The following is an 18,348-nucleotide window of genomic DNA, read 5'->3' as shown; positions in this document are numbered from 1 at the left end:
ATGCACCAATAAGATATGTATTAGACAATAAACAGTAGTATACATCTTTAGATATGTACACAGACCTGCTGAAATTTGGGGGCCCATCCCCTTCATAGAACCCATACGGATGGAAGAGAACTCAGGAGGTCATTGAGTTCAGCAGGACCAATCCCAACTAAATCATCCCAGCCAGGGCTCTGTCAAGCTGGGACTTAAATGCTCTAGGGATGGATATTCCACCAGGGTCCAGTGCTTTTTTTGTGACGGTACTGCCCAGTATACAGTACCAGCACCTCCAATCAGAGCTCAACAACTTTTCCCCTGGAGTACCAGCACCTTTTTTTTTTTTAAAACAAAAAAAAGCACCATCCTTAGGTAACCCATTCCAGTACTTCACCACCCTTGAACAGAACGTCTAGATTGGCATGGAAAAGTGTCTAGATTTTGCGGAAAAGTGTCCATGGCCAATCTATATGTGCTTTTCTGCAAAAACGCCCCGCTGGCCATTTTCGCGATCGAGGCTTTTTTGAGGAAAACAAATCTCAGCTGTCTACACTGGCCCTTTTGAGCAAAAGTTTTGCGCAAAAGGGACTTTTGCCCGAATGGGAGCAGCATAGTATTTCTGCAAAAAGCACTGATTTCTTACAGTAGGAAGTCAGTGCTTTTGCAGAAATTCAAGCAGCCAGTGTAGACAGCTGGCAAGTTTTTCCTGGAAAAGCGGCTGATTTTCTGGAAAAACTGGCCAGTCTAGACACAGCCCTAATGAAATAATTTTTCCTAATATCCAATCTAGACCTCCCCCATGTAACCCTTTCCCCTGTAAAAGATCTTTTGGGGGCACCCTGAGTTTTGGACTCCAATACAGTTTTTCTCCTGCTCTTGTTGGTTCTCTTCTGTACACATCTACTTTGGGTCCATACAGTGGTTAAATTCCCCCACAAATGTCACAATGTGCAAGTGTCAGTGATGCAAAGATTCATATTCACGGCAACCTCAGGATCAGGTAGTAAACAATGCAGGCGTGGGCATTTCCCGTATTTTTGGCAAGGGGAGGGGGTCGTCGTTCAGCTGAGTAAAGCCCTGGCCGGGTTGATTTAGATGCGATTGGTCCTGCCTAGAGCAGGGGGCTGGACTTGATGCCCTCCTGGGGTCTCTTTCCAGTTCTATGATTAGGGGATGGATTGATGAGATAACATGATCTTGGTAACTAATTGACCATTCATTTTCAGTGGGAAATACGTCAATGGAGGGATGGTAGGAGTTACTATAGAGAATTTCTGGGTGTCTGGCTGGTGAGTCTTGCCCACATGCTCAGGGTTTAGCAGATCGCCATATTTGGGGTCGGGAAGGAATTTTCCTCCAGGGTAGATTGGCAGAGGCCCTGGAGGTTTTTCGCCTTCCTCTGTAGCATGGGGCACAGATCACAGCTGGAGGATTCTCTGCATCTTGGGGCCTTCGAAGTATTTGAAGGCTTCAATATCTGAGATATAGGTGAGGGGATTATTCTAGGAGGGGTGGGTGAGATTCTGTGGCCTGCACTGTGCAGGGGGGCAGACTAGATGATCATAATGATCCCTTCTGACCTTAGCGTCTATGAGAGCAAGGGCAGCCTTATGGCAGCTGGTCTTTGTTTACACGAGCCCCCCTTTGCCCAAGCCAGGATACAGTGGGCAGGCCCAGCCCGGGCTCAAGCGGAGAGCAGGGCCCGGCGGGGCGGTTTCCTCTTGCGTGTGGCGGGGGCCGTCCAGCAGCTGCCATCTTGGCCCGGGGCCGCAGGGGAGCAGAGGGCTCCCGGGCCAGCGGCCTGTCCCCGCTGTGGGTGTAACGCGGCTGGGCTGCTTCCCCCCGGCAGGCGAGCACTGTCCAGCCCGAGGCAATGGAGGGGGAGGCAGGGCCTGCTCTGAGGCCCAGCCCGGCTGCTTCCCCCTCAGGGCTGCCCAGGCGACCGTTTAACGGTCCGGGCATCCCCGCCCCACAGCGAGGACGACGGCGGCCGCGCGGCGCCGCGCTGGCGGCCCCAGCACGCGCCGCGCCGCGCGGCCATGTCCGCCTCGCCCGCCTGAGAGGCCAGCGTCGCCCCCCTCTCTCGCTCCTTTCCCCCTGCTCCCTCCGCACGCCGCGGCAGCGGGTCGCCTTCGCCCGGGGCAGGCTGGGAGTTGTAGTCCGCCGGCCGGCCGGCTTCCCGCCGCCCAGCGCTTGCCGGGAGGGGTCCGCCGAACTGCAACTCCCGGCAGGCGCTGCGGCCCGCGCGCCTGCGCAAAGCGGCTTTCCTCGAACAAAAAACTCCCCTCTCGGTCCCCCCCCCCCCTTCGCAGCGGTCCTGGGTTCAGGGTGAACGACTGTGTGAGGGGACCAGGCCCGGCCGGCGCCCCAGCGGACGCGGTCAGCGAGCCCCCGCCGGACGAGTCGCCGAGGGGACAGGCCCTGCTGGGAAGCGCCTGCTGTGAGCTGGGATTAGCGCGGCCTCCCCTTGCCCCGAGGCGGCGGCGTCTCCTCGCCGACTCTCACCAGGACCCGGGCTGCCCTGACGCGGCGGCGGCCAGCCAGTGAGTGAGAGCCCGGGCCGAAGGGGCTAGGCCGGGCCCGGGGTGTCCCCGTCGCTATTCCCGCGGGGGGGGGCTCACCCCCCTTCTGGTCACTATTCCGCGCGCCCGTGGGGGGGGGGAACTCGCATGCCCCGCCTCAGTCGCTAGTGAGTAAGTGTGAATGTGAGTTGATGGGGGGGAATAACTCACATGCCCCGCCTTAGTCACTAGTGAGTGTGAGTGAGTGTGATGGGGGGAAAACTCACTTGCCCCGCCTCAGTCACTAGTGAGTGAGAGAGTGAGTGTGAATGTGAGTGTGATGGGGGAAAAACTCACATGCCCCGCCTTAGTCACTAGTGAGTGAGAGAGTGAGTGTGAATGTGAGTGTGATGGGGGAATAACTCACATGCCCCGCCTTAGTCACTAGTGAGTGTGAGTGAGTGTGAATGTGAGTGTGATGGGGGGAAAACTCACTTGCCCCGCCTCAGTCACTAGTGAGTGAGAGAGTGAGTGTGAATGTGAGTGTGATGGGGGAAAAACTCACATGCCCCGCCTTAGTCACTAGTGAGTGAGAGAGTGAGTGTGAATGTGAGTGTGATGGGGGAAAAACTCACATGCCCCGCCTTAGTCACTAGTGAGTGAGAGAGTGAGTGTGAATGTGAGTGTGATGGGGGAAAAACTCACATGCCCCGCCTTAGTCACTAGTGAGTGTGAGTGAGTGTGAATGTGAGTGTGATGGGGGGAAACTCACATGCCCCACCTTAGTCACTAGTGTGTGAGAGTGAGAGTGAATGTGAGTGTGAGTGTGATGGGGGGAAAACTCACATGCCCCGCCTCAGTCGTGTGTGTGTGTGTGTGTGTGTGTAAGAGAGTGAATGGGGCGGGGGAACGCATATGCCCGCCTTGGTTGCCATTCCCCATGGTAGAGGAAGAACTCGAATCCCCCTTCCCCCCCTTCCTTGGCTGCTACTCCTGTGTGACTGTGAGAGATTCATTTCCTCTCCTGCCAGCTTTGCCCCTCTTCAGTCGACATTCCTTGAGAAGTGCTATACCCCGCCAATTCCCTTTCCCCCTTATTGGCCACCTCTTGGGGATGTCTCGGTCTCCCTCTTGGGATTGGTCCTGCCTTGGGCTTGGGGCTGGACTTGATGACCTCCTGAGGTCTCTTCCAGCCCTAAGATTATGTGAATCTCTTGCCTGCCAGTTGCTACTGAATGCCATCTCATTTCCGCTTCTGCTGGGGGAGCTTTCACACCTCTTCCAGCGCCAGTCATGGTTACTTTGCTGGTGGAGCGCAACACTCTCCATCTTTGATCATGGCCATTGGAAGGAAGCTGTTCCGAGGTTGTGCATTGGTGGTGGCTGTGTGGTCCTTGCACTGGAGTGCCACAGCTTCTCATTGTATGGCATATGCCAGATCCTGGTGAGGAATGTGGGTGGAAGAGAAGTAGGGAAGGGCAAGTATCTGCTTCTTGGGAGGGGACCATAGGGATTGTATTCTAATTGACCCTTCTTAGTTAACTCGTCTCTGGGAGTCTGGTGGGTTCCAGAAGGAGAAGCTTAGAGGGTTGGCTTCATGCTTGAAGTGCAAAATGGGAAACAAGGAGTTTAGACCACTCTGCTTAGCATGAATGCTTTATTTTCAAATTCCTTGACTTGCACCTCTTTTCTCTTGTGTATTGAGGATGAATGAGACACAAACTGAGGCTCAGCACATCCTGGGGCATTCTCTTTTGAGAAGGGTTACAAGGAAAACATGTAGTTCTTACCCTTCCCTGCCTGTGTCAGAGATGTTTTTTCTAAGATAAGGACTCTTGTAACAAATTTTTTTTTTTGTTTAACCAAAAGCTTTGTCTCCTTTCTGCCTGTGAAATAACTGCAGTCATTGGGTTTGAATATTATTAGCCTTTGATCTGAGTGGCTAATCCAGGTTTTAGGGATGTGGGGAGTTTCCACCAATAGGAGGAACTGATGAAAGTGTCAGGCACCTTTGATGCTTTGTAAAAGTATTATTTCCTCAAACACAGAGTGAAGCAAAAATAACAGGAGGTAGTTTCTTTGCTTGCATCCCAAGCTGCTTCTTGCCAGCTTGACCAGGCTGTGTCTCTTTTGCTCTTTTCAGTCTTTGTTCCTCTCTCTGTCTTCTTGAGCTGTCTGTCCCACACACTAGAGAGCCAGGTTTGCTCTAGAAAGTTTTGCTGGCATAGCTATGTTGGTTAGGCATGTGGGAAGAAAATACCCCTAAATAGCATAGCTATGCTGGCAACCCCCCACCCTCCATGCAGATGCAATTTATACTGGCACAGCTTATGTCTTGTGGGGAGGTTGTTTTTATACACTGGATTTCCATTAGGGGGCTTTGCCAGAAGAAACACTGGTGTATCTTTATCTGCACAATATTTAGAGTAAACTTGCTTTTCTTTCATGTAATCTGAATGAAGAGCTGCAGTTCAAGCTGATACACTTAAAAGTTTTTTCACCTATGAAATTATATGTATTAATGTAAATATCATCAGTCATAACTAGCACAGTTACTGTGCATAATTTCGTATTTTGTTTCTTTTATTCTTCGTTGTTGCCTGGAATGGTGCAAAAAGACACCAACAGGGTAGCCTGCAGGAAAAAATGATAGTATTGTATTTGTAGGTGAAAAAGATTGAGAACCAACCTTTGGTTTATGTATGTGCTTTACATTTTTCTTTAAATGTTTTAATCTCTTTCCCCTCTTGATCACTGTCTCACATCCATCCCAGGTTGCCCATGTAATGGTAGCCTATAGGAGGGATGTTAAGTAATGTGTATTCGTGTAAATGAATAGCTGCTGACATTTTTAATGTTTACACGCTGGATGGGGACAGGCAAAAAGCTGGTGCTTGTGGCTCTTGCCTCCCTCCTCTGTGGGATGCAGAGGGGGAAGGTAGCTTTGCAGAAGCCAACTCCCCTCATGTCCTCTCCTGTCTGCTCCTCTCCCCCCCAAAAGTTGCCTCTGGGGTGCAGCAAGTTTGGGGGAGGGGCCAGGCGACTGTGGAAGCGGACACATATGGGGAGCTGGCTTAAAAGTTGGCTCTCCATGTGTGCCAGCTGCAAGGAGCCCCCTCCCACACTTCCTGCATCCCACAGAGGCAGCGGTGACAGGGGCAGGCGGGAGCCGGTACATGCGTGAATCGACTTTGAAGCTAGCTCCCTGTGCGTATCATTTCCTGCAGCGCTACCTGCCCACCCCTGTGGTGCTGCTGCCTCCTTATCAAAGGCAGCAGGGTGGGGGGTGTCAGGTGGGAGCCAGTACTCACAGGGAGACTGCTTAAAAGCCGCCCCTCCCACCCCCGAAGTACTGCCTCCTGCCTGCCTCCCTGCGTGTAAACGTGTAACTGCTAGAATTTCCAGCTGTTACACACTTACACAAACAATAGTTAACATTCCTGGCCTATATGAAATACATTTGGGCTATTGGGCCCCAGTCCTGCAGTGTTTCCACATTGACTTAGACTGTGTAGGTAGAAGTATCAGTCTGTGCAGAATCTGTCCATGGGTGTCTGCCAGCATAAAGCTTACTGCAGCGTAAGGGCTTCAGTCCATTTGTCAGTAGATTATCTCACTCAAAACATCATCTCTAATGACACTTTTAGCACCATTGCAATGTTGGCAATCAAAGTATAGGGACAAAGAACTGTCTAGGCGGAGGCTGTAATCTTGGCATAAGTTACAATTAAGGCCCGTTGACAGAGTAGTGCCGTAGTCGTCTCCCTGTTGCTGTTGCTTGGGAGAGAAGGGCAGTTATTTCATTCCCCTGGTGGAAGAGGGGTGTGGATTTTTTTGCCCGTGTTGTGTGTGTTTGGTTATATATTCTTGGGGGGGGGGGGGGAAACGGTATACTCTTGCATCTAAATATTGTCAAAAAATAACATCAAACTACAAGATGCTACACATTATGGGTAGCAAAAGAGCCTTCGCTGTTTTTGTTTGTTTGTTTGTTTTAATTGGAATAATCACACACTTATAAAGCAATAAACCAAACCGCAGAAGAAATAAAAATAATCTGAAGCGGTACCTCTGCAGATCACCAAACCAGTTCTGACAGTCTGCCAGTGGGAGAATGTTCCAATGTAAGGGTATTATGCTAAAGGAGCTTTACTATCACACCTGAAAGATGAACCTGGTATAAATCAGATATCTTGCTAGATAGCCAGTAGAGAGGAATTTAGTGTACAAGATTCTAAATCTAGTATCTTTGAGGCTACATCTAGACTGCAGGCTTCTTTCAGAAAAAGCTTTCTGGGGAGAGATCCTCCAAAAAAACTTCTTCTAAAAGGGAGCGTCCTTTTTTTCAACAAAAGTGCATTGAAAAAGCTATCTGCTTTTTCGAAAGATAGCATCCATTCAGTGTGGACACAATCTCACATTTAAGCTGTGGTTACTATGGAGGGAGTGGCCCCTGAGGCACCTCTTCTTCTTTGGAAAGAACTGCCTCTTCCCCGTCCATGCACGCCTTTTTCTGAAAGAGCCCTTTTGGAAAAAGGCTTCTTCCTCATAGAAAGAGGTTTACCAGTGTTGGAAAAAACCCTCTGTTCTTTCGGGGGTTTTCACCCCCAAAAGAGCGTGATTGCAGTGTGGTTGTAAATGAAGTTTTTTTGGAAAAACTGCCATTTTTCCGAAAAACTGCAGTGTAGACATAACCTGAGACCGTCGACTCCATGCTTCTATCTCAACGTGTTAAATTAATCTTATATACAGTATAGTTGTAGCTGTGTTTGTCCTAGGTTATTAGAGAGACAAGGCAGGTGAGGAAATATCATTTATAGGATCGGATTCTGTTGGTGAGAAATGAGCCCACACCTGAAGAAGAGGTCTTTGTATGCTTGTATGTCTCACTGACAGAAGTTGGTCCAGTGGAAGGTTATTACTTCACCCACTGTGTTTCTTTAACTTAATATTATTACACATGACTTGCTTTTTTGGAGGGGGGAGGGCGCCTCCGTGATGCTCCCCAATAGTACCCGGGATCATGAGGCACCTTATTACCACTGCCCTTAGCACATGAAGCAATCTTGTCTCTGCTGCAGGTCAGTTCCTTCAAACCAACCTCTCTTAGCAACACCTGTCTTCCAGGCTCCTACAGGCCTCAATGATAGGCACACACCACTCTCCCAGTACTAGCCCAGTATCCTAGACCCTTATATATTGAATATTCACAGAATTGCCAGGCTAACTGTTCCCAAAGGGAACAGAACACATTATTATGTAAGTTTCAGTAAAGTCCACCACCTTGCATAACACCACAGCTCTTGAATATAAAGTGAAAATGAGAATAAGTTTATCGTCAAATATTCAGGATTCTAGTAAGAATATTGGAAACAAATAAGTATATATGAAAAAAAATAACTTTTTTTAGAGACTAAACTAACAGGTTAACTTGTCAAAGACGTTTTCTCTCTCCCAAAGATTTCTTCAGTGTTTTCAATCAAGGCTGGCTGAGAGAGACTCTTTCATGATACAATCCACTGTCTTGGTGAAGGATGCCTGGGTGTTTTCTCTGTTCCTTTCCCACCTCCCCAAATATAGTTAAGTGTATAAATCTTTGAAGTGTACCCATGAGTGTCTTCATCCCTCCCCCACTTTTCTTTTCCTGTTTCACTTTTTCTCTGGAGTCTTTATAATATTTAATTTGCTTTCAACATAGTATAGTGATGAAGTCTGTTGTGAGTAAGACTGTACCCAATGTACACATGAACAGGTAGATGAATGAACATGTTTTGTCTGCTAGACAACATTTTTTTCACCTTAACTGGTGACAGTTATCTACACACTGAAAATACATTCTTAAAGTCTATATATAGCAGTTCTTTCATACATACATTTTCCATTCTGGTGAGGTATAATGTAAACACTCTACACCTCTTTGTCAGTTGGTGTTCATAGGTTCCTGGGTCACAGACTCAGTTAGTGTGTTTAATCTTCAACCCATTTTAGACATTTTCTGGGGTGGGGGTTCCAATTTTTTTTGTATCAAGTGTCTTCTTGAGACATTTGGTATTTTTACAAAAAAGGCTATGTAGTAGACTACTTTTAAAAAATTCTAAATTCTGTACTGAGTAGTTAGTCAGTCATCTATTTTTTGTATGTTTGTGATTGACTGTATGTATACATTATATTTGAGAGTGTCTTTTAGGTACCATATTGGCGTACATTCACTTTAAACCCCTAGAATGCATAGCAGAAAAAAACAGTCAATCAAAACAAAATGGGTGAAATAAAAATTTGTCCTCTGCCTTTAATTACTACATATTAATAAAGGTAGAAGATTGTTTTTAAGGCAAGAACTCTCCATTGAAGTAACATATGAACTGCTTGTTGTAACCAGAGTACTTTTGGTAATGTGTCTTTGGAAAGTTGTTCATTGTGTATTTTTAAAGTGCAATAGTTATGTACAATAGATTTTCAAGTTAATCTTTTGAAGCAGATTAGGCTTGTTAGATGAATATAATTGAAGTAGTCTGAGTGAAGTCCTATGAGATTATATTCTCCTTGACATGTGCATCAACTGCCTATGTATGAACTGAAGAGATCTTTTACACTCTAGCAGAAAATAATTTTAATAATAAATGTATATTGAAAACTTTTCACATTGGGTAAAATGAATATTATTATTATTGGGACACTATAGCACATGACTGTTAATTGCTCCTTGTGGAACTTGCAATAAAGAACAATCTTTGAGAAGGAAAGCAAGGGACCTTGACAACTGTAAAATCAGACAGGAAGCACGATGAAGCCTCTGTAAGGGAGTGGAGAGACAGCCTGTGTAATGTTTGTTCAGGCTTGGATCCATGTGTTACTTTAAACATTTTTGAAAGGATACCATCTGGAGTATGGGACTGCAAGTTCATTTTGGGAGTACTGACAGGTACATAATCCACTTGTTCTCACAGTTTGACATTACTCTCCCAGTATTTCATAACAACCTGCTGTATAAACTGTGAAGTGAAATTGTGAAGAGTATTTTTAAATGGACGGTAATTACCATTGCACGGATTTACGCTGTTGATTTAATTTGTGGTATACTGTATTTGATATGACTCAGCCAGATAATCTGAAATCATCATACTGATACTTTTAAACACAGTGGTGAGACTGATACTGTCATTAACTCAAATTTGACTAATGCAAGGAATCCTTTTCTGAGCAAATCAGAAAACTAAATTGCCTTCTCTCATAGTAGCACAACATTAGGACTTTAGGGGATCGTTAATATTGTGTTCTTTTTGTCCTCTGTAAGCATCAAGCTTTATATTAAGTCTCCACATGTTGCTTTGCAGCAGTCCTCTTAACTCCAGCAGGAACAAAAACTGAGGGTTTCCGTGAGGAGCTGTGTTTGAGCTTTCTTGGGTGCAAAAACTCACAGTGGGATGCAAGATTCTGAGTGCTGGGAAATAAGGAAGGAAATAGTGAAAGGTCATCAGGTTTTAAGAGAAGCAGTATGGAATAGCTGCCCTGATTTTCCCCAAATGCGCTGATACATACATGTTTAGGCAGTATGGTGAGGTATGGGTATACAGGTTTGGTTAGCACACAGTAGTGGGGGAGCAGGAGGGGAAGAAACTGCTTTGTGGCTATAATTCAACCATGTAGTAAGTAGGACAAATGGATGTTACAAATGGTTTCAAAAACATTTTTTAGATTGTAGTATAGGTAAACCTTTATGTGAGCACCTGAAGATTTTTTTTTTTTATGGAAACAATAGGTTTGATTCCTGTGACAGAATATAATGTGGTATAGAAACCAAGTTGAGCCGATATTAGCTGAGAATACAATTTATCATAATTAAAAAAATACCAGAACCAGTTTTTCTATAATTAGATAAATAGGAGTGAAGTTCAAAATTAATTACTTCTCAGATACTGGGTGTTAATGTTGTTGGGCACAAGGAACCATTACTTAACATGAATAATCACGTTTGCTAAGAATGATTAGACTAGTAAAGACTTAAATGATGGGGAAACTGATTAATATTTTACTTTGTTGATTTTGCATAATTCATATTTTTACAGCTTTTTACTGCTTTAAAATTGTATGTGTACTTAGAAAACTGACATTACTCAGACTTAAATATATTCACAGATGGAGTTAAGTTGCTATTAAAGTCCAAACATGCTAGCCAGTTATATGACAGAGTATGTATAGCATAATACATGCCTGTTGGTGTTTTATTATACAGGGCATCTCCACTATAAGTTGCCCCTATACACATCTGTTCCATACTAAATTTGTTGACATTTCTAGGAACTGATGTGTTATAAGTCCTCCCAGTCCTTGCTCTTAAGTCTCATTAACACACACACACCCCCAATTTGCCAAATGGAAGTCAGCCATGGAGGGGAAAAAATGCCCCGCTTTACATTTTCAATACAGATTCAAGGTTTTTTTGAATGTATCTTGGACTCATAGGGTATGTCTACACATTGCATTCCTGTTTCGAGAGAGGAATGCAAATGCAGATGAACAAAATTGCAAATGAAGCGTGGATTTGAATTTCCCGTGCTTCATTTGCATAATTGCGTCTGGCTGGTTTCTTGAAATGCCCTATTTTGAAAAAAGAAACACTGTCTAGACATGGTTATTTCGAAAGAAAACTTTTTGAAATAACTGTTAAACCTTGTTTTTTTAGGAGTAAGGATTATTTCGAAAGAAGGGTTTTCTTTTGAAATTATTTCGAAAAAAGAAACGTCTAGACAGTTATTTCAAAAGAAAACCCTTCTTTCGAAATAATCCTTACTCCTAAAAAAACAAGGTTTAACAGTTATTTCGAAAAGTTTTCTTTCAAAATAACCATGTCTAGACAGTGTTTCTTTTTTCAAAATAGGGCATTTCAAGAAACCAGCCAGACGCAATTATGCAAATGAAGCACGGGAAATTCAAATCCACGCTTCATTTGCAATTTTGTTCATCTGCATTTGCATTCCTCTCTCGAAACAGGAATGCAATGTGTAGACATACCCACAGTGAGGACATAACTTGTTGGTCTATTTACACCAGCATCTCCTTGTTAGAAAAATGTTAGACACTTGAAAAGAGTTTCTGCCAATATGATTACATTGATGTCAATGTGTCACAACGTAATTAGAAGAACTTTCCAAAAACTGTTGAGACTAGTTTCTAGTGTTGAATGGTTTTTTTAATTAAAGTTTATTTTAACACTATATTTGATCCATTCACCCTGGTTAAAAGTCAGTTTCTAGGCGCTGCCATGAGCAAGAGCCATGTAAGTACCTAGCTAAATAAAAATTATTCTTAAGTGTTTTTCAGGACAGGCAGTGGTGGATATGTGACAGACTTCTGATTAATATATAGGGTCTCGCACATTAAATATCAGTGATAGCAATTGCATGTTAAACAACTGCAACTAGGGATGTTAAAATGCATTTAATTATGTAATTGTGAAAATTTCAGTGGTTACACTTTGGGATGGGAGACAGCTCTGCAGGAGCCAGTATACGTGGGGAGACAGCTTTTAAGTTGGCTCCCGGCACCTACCAGCTCCCACCTGCTGCATGGGTATACTTTCACATCCCTTACCTGTAGCACTTTCTAAAGTCAGTGTGTGCTGTGGGTACTCATTTCTCAGTATCTGGTCCTTGATTATTAAGCTCTTTCTTGACTCTGCTGGAGGGAAAAAATGGAAGCATCAACCTGTGCACACTAAAAGTAAGGAAATAAGATAGCATCTCTGTCTCCAGAATCCAAGGCACTATGCTTCTGAGTGGCATAATTACGTGAATTATATTTCTTTAGTTTCATCAGGTCTTGGTTTTTAAGTGGCAATATTCCTCGGATGGATAAGGCAGCCCAGTGCAGTTCGTGTTGATTCTGTTGCTGAGAGTTAAATCTCTGTAGTGGGAGTTGGTTTGAAATGGTGACAGCAAATGTCCCAGCTGGGTTAGTATTTCTGAGTGTATAATGGTGTCACATGCACTCTTACCATTCTAGTACAGGCAGTCCCCGGGTTACGTACAAGACAGGGACTATAGGTTTGTTCTTAAGTTGAATTTGTTTGTAAGTCGGAACTGGCTCCAGATTCAGCTGCTGCCACTGAAACTGACCAGGGGCTGATTACAGGAAGCCGGAGGCAGAGTTGCTCTGCCCCCAGCTTCCTGAAATCAGCCTGATCAGTTTCAACAGCTGCTGAATCTGGAGCCTGGGACAGAACAGCTGGGGCGCTGCCTGGTAGGTTCCCACAAGACCAACCCGGCAGCACCCCAGCTGCTCTACCCGAGGCGTCCCGCAACAAAAGCCTGGTCTGCTTAGGGGTGGGACGCACTAGCTGCGCCCCCTCCCCCTCAGCAGACCAGGGAGACCCGAGCAAAGCCGCACAGGTGGAGGGACCCCGCCGCCCGTGTGGCTTTGCTCCTGTCTCCCTGGTCTGCTGGGGGGGGGGTGGTCCAGCAAAGCCGCTGGACCCCCCCAGCAGACATGGGGGACAGGAGCAAAGCCGCCCAGGCGGCGGGGGTCTCGCCACCTGGGTGGCTTTGCTCGGGTGTCCCTGGTCTGCTGGGGGGGTCCAGCGGCTTTGCTGGACCCCCCCCAGCAGACCAGAGAGACCGGGAGAAGCTTTTCTCGCCCCGGAGGACACGGGTGGCAACCCGCCACCCGTGAGCTCCGGGGCGAGAAAAGCCCCGTTCGTAAGTGCGGATCCGACATAAGTCGGATCCGTGTAAGTCGGGGACTGTCTGTATATCAAGAAACTTGCAGATAAAAGTTGTGAATACCTTTACCATATGTTTGTGTGTGGTGCAATCCGACATTCTTTATAGAAATCAAAGACTTGAGAAATGCCAGATGTTAATATCACTGAGTTTTTTCACTCCTGTTTTGTGTCTGACTTTGGTCATTTTAACTTAGAGGTAAGGTTTGGCCTACAGGCTTTTCTCCTAAGGGTCTGAGTGTGTTTTTGTGAAAGATTTCTGTGACCCTTCACTGTGCTGTTTATAAAGGGAAATTTAATTGTCACCCAAACAGCATATGCTTTGTATAAACAATCATCTTTAAAACAGGAGTGGGGAACCTTTTTTGGGTTGGGGGCTGCTGACCCACAGAAAAATCAGTCGGGGGCTACACACAAATGAGAAGCAAAAAAACCCAACCCCTCTCTGAGGTGGCCTCCAATTCTCCAGCTGAAAAGGAGAAAAACATTCTCCACATTCCCCTCGCACACCAGAGCAGGGAGTGGGGGTGGGTGCAGGCTTGTGGATTTGTGTGCTCCAGCCCCGGGGGTAGGGGAGGGCTCCAATGCTAGGGGGAGCCTCAAGCCTTGCGGGCTGGATTTGGTCCCTGGGCCTTAGGTTCACCACCCCCGCTTTAAAACATTGTTCTTCCTTCTCATGCCAGAATGTTGTTTTCTCTTGCTTTTTAGTGTCCATCAGCAACTGTCAGGGAGGATCTCTAAACACCTGTGGGTAGCAGGGATTGGCATGTGTACTCCTCTGTAAGAATAAGAAACACACGCAGTTACTTTTTCTTGTGGTTTGGCTTTCACTTGCCACAAGCATTTCTATTTCTGTGCTCTCAAAAGTGGAAGTAAGCCAGAAACATGCTGAATGAGCTACGTCTAGGTCCCATCTAACCCACACAAAACTATAATTTTTTTTCTTATTCCCGGGCTCCCATTTAGCTCGTTCATTTTGTGTCCTGGTGTCTCTTCCTGCAGTTAAGGATGGCTAGACACTAGCCTTGGTGTGACATAAATACGGCTTTGTTTTATAGGCCTTTACTTGTTAGGGAAAAACAGCTCTTTGGGCAATCAAATTAAAGGATTCACAGATTGTAAATCATACTAAACACTATTGACATTTTTGAAGGCTCTTTTACAGACATGTAGGATAGGTGGCGACTGACAGATCTCTGTATATAAAAAAGTTTTTCTCCTGCTGGACATGGCACTGCTCTCACGCTCTCTGGCTGCGAAAACCCCATCTTCTGTGCCAGGGGTTGGCAATCTAGGGCTCCCGAGCCAAATACGGCTCTCTTTCAGCTCCAGCTCAGCCTCCCTCCCCCCGCAGCAGCGAGCTCATGCTGGTGCTCTAGCCTTGTACTCCCCCCCTCCTGAGGTTGAAGTGCCAGCTTCCTGCGGTGGGTGTGGGGGGGATCCTTTCCCTTCCCTTCCCTTCCCTTCCCTTCCCTTCCCTTCCCTTCCCTTCCCTTCCCTTCCCTTCCCTTCCCTTCCCTTCCCTTCCCTCTCTCCCAGAAGGGGGAAAAGCAAGAGAGGGATGCACTTCCAGGAGGCTTTTCCTGCTGTTCAGCAGGGTGGTGAGTAAGGAGGCTAGGGGTGCGTGGTCTTGGCAGGCTGGTTGGGGGAGGGGGGAGATGAGGTCTTGTCTGGGGCAGGGAGAGGCTGGAGCGCTGACATGGGCTCCCACCATAGCCCCACCCCGCTTGCTGACTGCCCTGCCAAGACCCTGCACTCTCAGCCTCCTCCCTCACCCCTTCTACCGAGGCCCTGCACCCCCAGTGTGCTCTTGTCCTCTCCCCTCTGGCCAAACACCCATCCTCATCCTGCCCTTTTCACCAAGACCCTGCACCCCCCAGCCTGCTCCTGCACCCTGGCCAGACACCTCCTCCGCCTCCGCGCCCCCCCCCCCCCCCAGAGGTGGCGAGTTGGCGAGTGTAGCTCTCGTGTTCTCTGGCCATGAAAGCCATCAGAGACAGGGGGGTTGGTGAGCATAACGAGCAGGGGGCACAGCCCCCTAGTAATTATAGAATCATAGTAATAGAACACTAGAACTAGAAGGGACCTCGAGAGGTCATTGAGTTTGCAGTCCCCTGCCCTCATGGCAGGACCCAGTTCCATAACCATGGTGTTATGGAAGCCTACTTGCAGTAGCTAAAGATCTGATTCAATTTACATTTTTTGCTTAGTATATTGTTGCACATTCAAAGTACTACGCAGCTTTTTGAGTAGCCTTGCATTGAATGTGAGTTTCAGGAGATTCTGTTTTCCTTCACCAATAAGGGTTTACTCTTGTGGTCAGGTGCAGACCTATTTAGCTCCATGGTTCTATGCCTAATAGCAAACACTATACCCTATATCGTAGGCTAGCAGAAATATAGAGGGAAAACTGGGAAATTTGGTGAAATGTGAAAGGATTTTTCCAGGCACGTGGCTGACTTTTGTCAGGGATAGCTTGACTTAAATCAAGTGCAAAGCCATGATTTTTTTAAATCTATTTTAATAAACTTTTCCATTTGTACATTTTTTTTCTAAAATAACTAAAGTGTATTTTCATAGGTAGATATAATAATTAAAATGTGTTGTTTTACAGCTAAATGGAGATGTTAGAGTAGATTTGGTACATCTTTTTTGCTACCGAATGGTGGCATGTCTAACTATATACATTTTTATTTAAGCAAATACATAGCTTCATACTTTCAGATTATTATTGATTGTACAATTGTAATGTTAGAAACACATTACAGGCAGTCCCCGAGTTACGCGGATCCGACTTATGTCGGATCCGCAGTTACGAACAGGGTTTGCTGCCCGTCTCCCTGGTCTGCTGGAGACCAGCAGACCAGGGAGACGGGGAGCAAAGCCGGGGAGCACGCGGGCAGCGGACAGCCCAGACGCACCGTGGCTGTCCCGCTGCTGGCATGTTCCGCGGCTTTGCTCCCCGTCTCCCTGGTCTGCTGGAGACCAGCAGACTAGGGAGACGGGGAGCACGCGGGCAGCGGACAGCCCAGGCACGCTGCGGCTGTCCCGCTGCCGGCGTGCTCCGCGGCTTTGCTCCGCTTTGCTCCCCGTCTCCCTGGTCTGCTGGTCTCCAGTAGATCAGGGAGACGCGGAGCAAAGCCGTGGAGGACCCGGGCGGCGGGACTGCGGTGCGTCTCGGTCCCCTGCCCGCGTCTCCCTGGCCTGCTGGGGGGGGTGGGGGTGGGCGCAGCTAGTAGGCCCTCCCCCCCGCAGCAGTCCAGGCTTTTCTCCGGGCGCCTGTGGTAGAGCAGCTGGGGCGCTGCCGGTTGGTCCCGCAGCGCCGCTCTGGGCGCTACTGGACCAACCCGGCAGCACCCCAGCTGCTCTGCCCCAGGCGTCCTGATTCAGCCGCTGCTGAAACTGACCAGCGCTGACTACAGGAAGCCCGAGGCAGAGTTGCTCTGCCCCGGGCTTCCTGGAATCAGCTGCTGATCAGTTTCAGCAGCAGCTGACTTGGGGACGCCTGGGGTTCTTAAGTTGAATCTGTATGTAAGTCGGAACTGGCGTCCAGATTCAGCCTGTTGAAACTGATCAGAGGCTGATTCCAGGAAGCCTGGGGAAGAGCAACTCTGCCTCGGGCTTCCTGTAGTCAGCCGCTGGTCAGTTTCAGCAGCGGCTGAATCTGGACGCCAGTTCCGACTTACATACAGATTCAACTTAAGAACAAACCTACAGTCCCTATCTTGTACGTAACCCGGGGACTGCCTGTATTAGATAATGGTTTTTGTCAAGGTGTATTGTGTTGGTAACTAATTTAAACTCAAAACATCATATAATTTTTTATTAAACAAAACATTAAATATTTTGAATCTATCCAGTAGGATCAGTGGATGATCAGAGGATACCATCAACAGGGAGTCAGAGGCCAGGTCCCAATACCTGTTCTGAGTCCCTCACAGCATCAGTCCCTTAATGTAGTAGATGACGACTTATGTCATTTTTATAAACCTTAGCCTCAAATGGTAGATGTTTTTACTTTTACTTTTTATCTTGATATAGAAAAGCAGTCTAGGGATGTTAGCGTGCAGTTGTTTAAATGATTAACTGATAAACCTGGGTTATGGTTGAAGTTTCTGACAGAGGAAGAGGAGTGGCAAGCGCTGTGCAGTGTAGACTAGGGATGTAATAGTATAATCAATTAACCGATTAACCAGTAAGGAAAAGCTTATTGGTTAATGCTATAGACCATACTCATTTAAATGCAAAGCTGCAGCGGGGAACCTGCTATCCCCGCTGCGGCTCTTCATTTAAAATGTAGTAGGAGTGGGGTGGACAGGCAGCCTGGCTCACATCTGGCTCACACCGTCCGGGACCAAACCCTGCAATGTCTCTGCAATTTAAAACGCAGTAGGAGCCTAGCAGACAGGCTGCCCAGCTCCTACTGCCTTGTAAATTGCAGAGCTGCAGCAGTGTTTGGTCCCAGACCCGGCACAAGCCGTGACCAAAGCAAGCTACCTTCCATTATCCACTGATTGAGTAGTCAATAAAAACTATATCAACTACTCAATCCTGGGTTCTGGGGAAATGCAGCGCAGAGCCCAGGATCGCTGGGGAGTGCCCTGCTGTCCCCAGGCTCCATGAGGGCACTTCTGCTTTGAAATGCACAAAGCCCCGGAGTGCCCTTGGAATTCTGCATTCCTCCTTTTGAAATGTACAAGCTCCATCCACTACTAAATGACTTAATATTTAACATCCTTATTTGAGCTGCTTGGCGCTTTGCCTTTGGGGCAGGGAGTTTGTTATAAAAAGGAGGCAGGTGATTAAGAATAACAAAAGGCTGGTTATTCTGGTAACAGGGATCATTAGATCATCATGAAAACATAAAAGATGGGGGGGAAAGGGTAGGAACGAGTGTTGTGCTGTTGGGATTTGGACTACTGCTGTTAAACTTACAAATGTTCTTGAAAACGGGGTAAACAATGAAGTGTAAAATTTGCAGATACTACAGAGTTACTCAGAATGGTTAAGTATAAAGCTGACTGCAAAGAGTTACAAAGGGATCTCACAAAACTGGGTAGTTGGGCAAAACAAGGGAAGATGGAATTCAGTGCTGATAAATGCAAAGTAACAAACATGGAAAAATATAATCCCAACTATACATAC

General features: G+C 46.7%; 1 protein-coding gene across 3 annotated transcripts in view; it reads left to right on the top strand.

Annotated features, from left to right (window-relative positions):
• The first annotated feature begins 2,107 nt into the window (after window positions 1-2,107).
• Window positions 2,108-18,348, top strand: part of GTF2I (general transcription factor IIi) — a 106,915-nt gene continuing 90,674 nt past the window's right edge. The window contains exon 1 of one of the 3 annotated variants that reach the window (XM_075904294.1): window positions 2,108-2,528. The gene's annotated coding sequence lies outside the window, so the exon portion shown is untranslated. The remainder of the gene's footprint in view (window positions 2,529-18,348) is intronic. The other 2 variants (XM_075904293.1, XM_075904292.1) reach the window with 2 other exon arrangements.

This window comes from Pelodiscus sinensis, chromosome 21 (genome assembly GCF_049634645.1).
Source record: "Pelodiscus sinensis isolate JC-2024 chromosome 21, ASM4963464v1, whole genome shotgun sequence".
Classification (NCBI taxonomy): Eukaryota; Metazoa; Chordata; order Testudines; family Trionychidae; genus Pelodiscus; species Pelodiscus sinensis.
The sequence above is the reverse complement of the archived record's forward strand: the minus strand, read 5'-3'. Positions and strand labels throughout refer to the sequence as shown.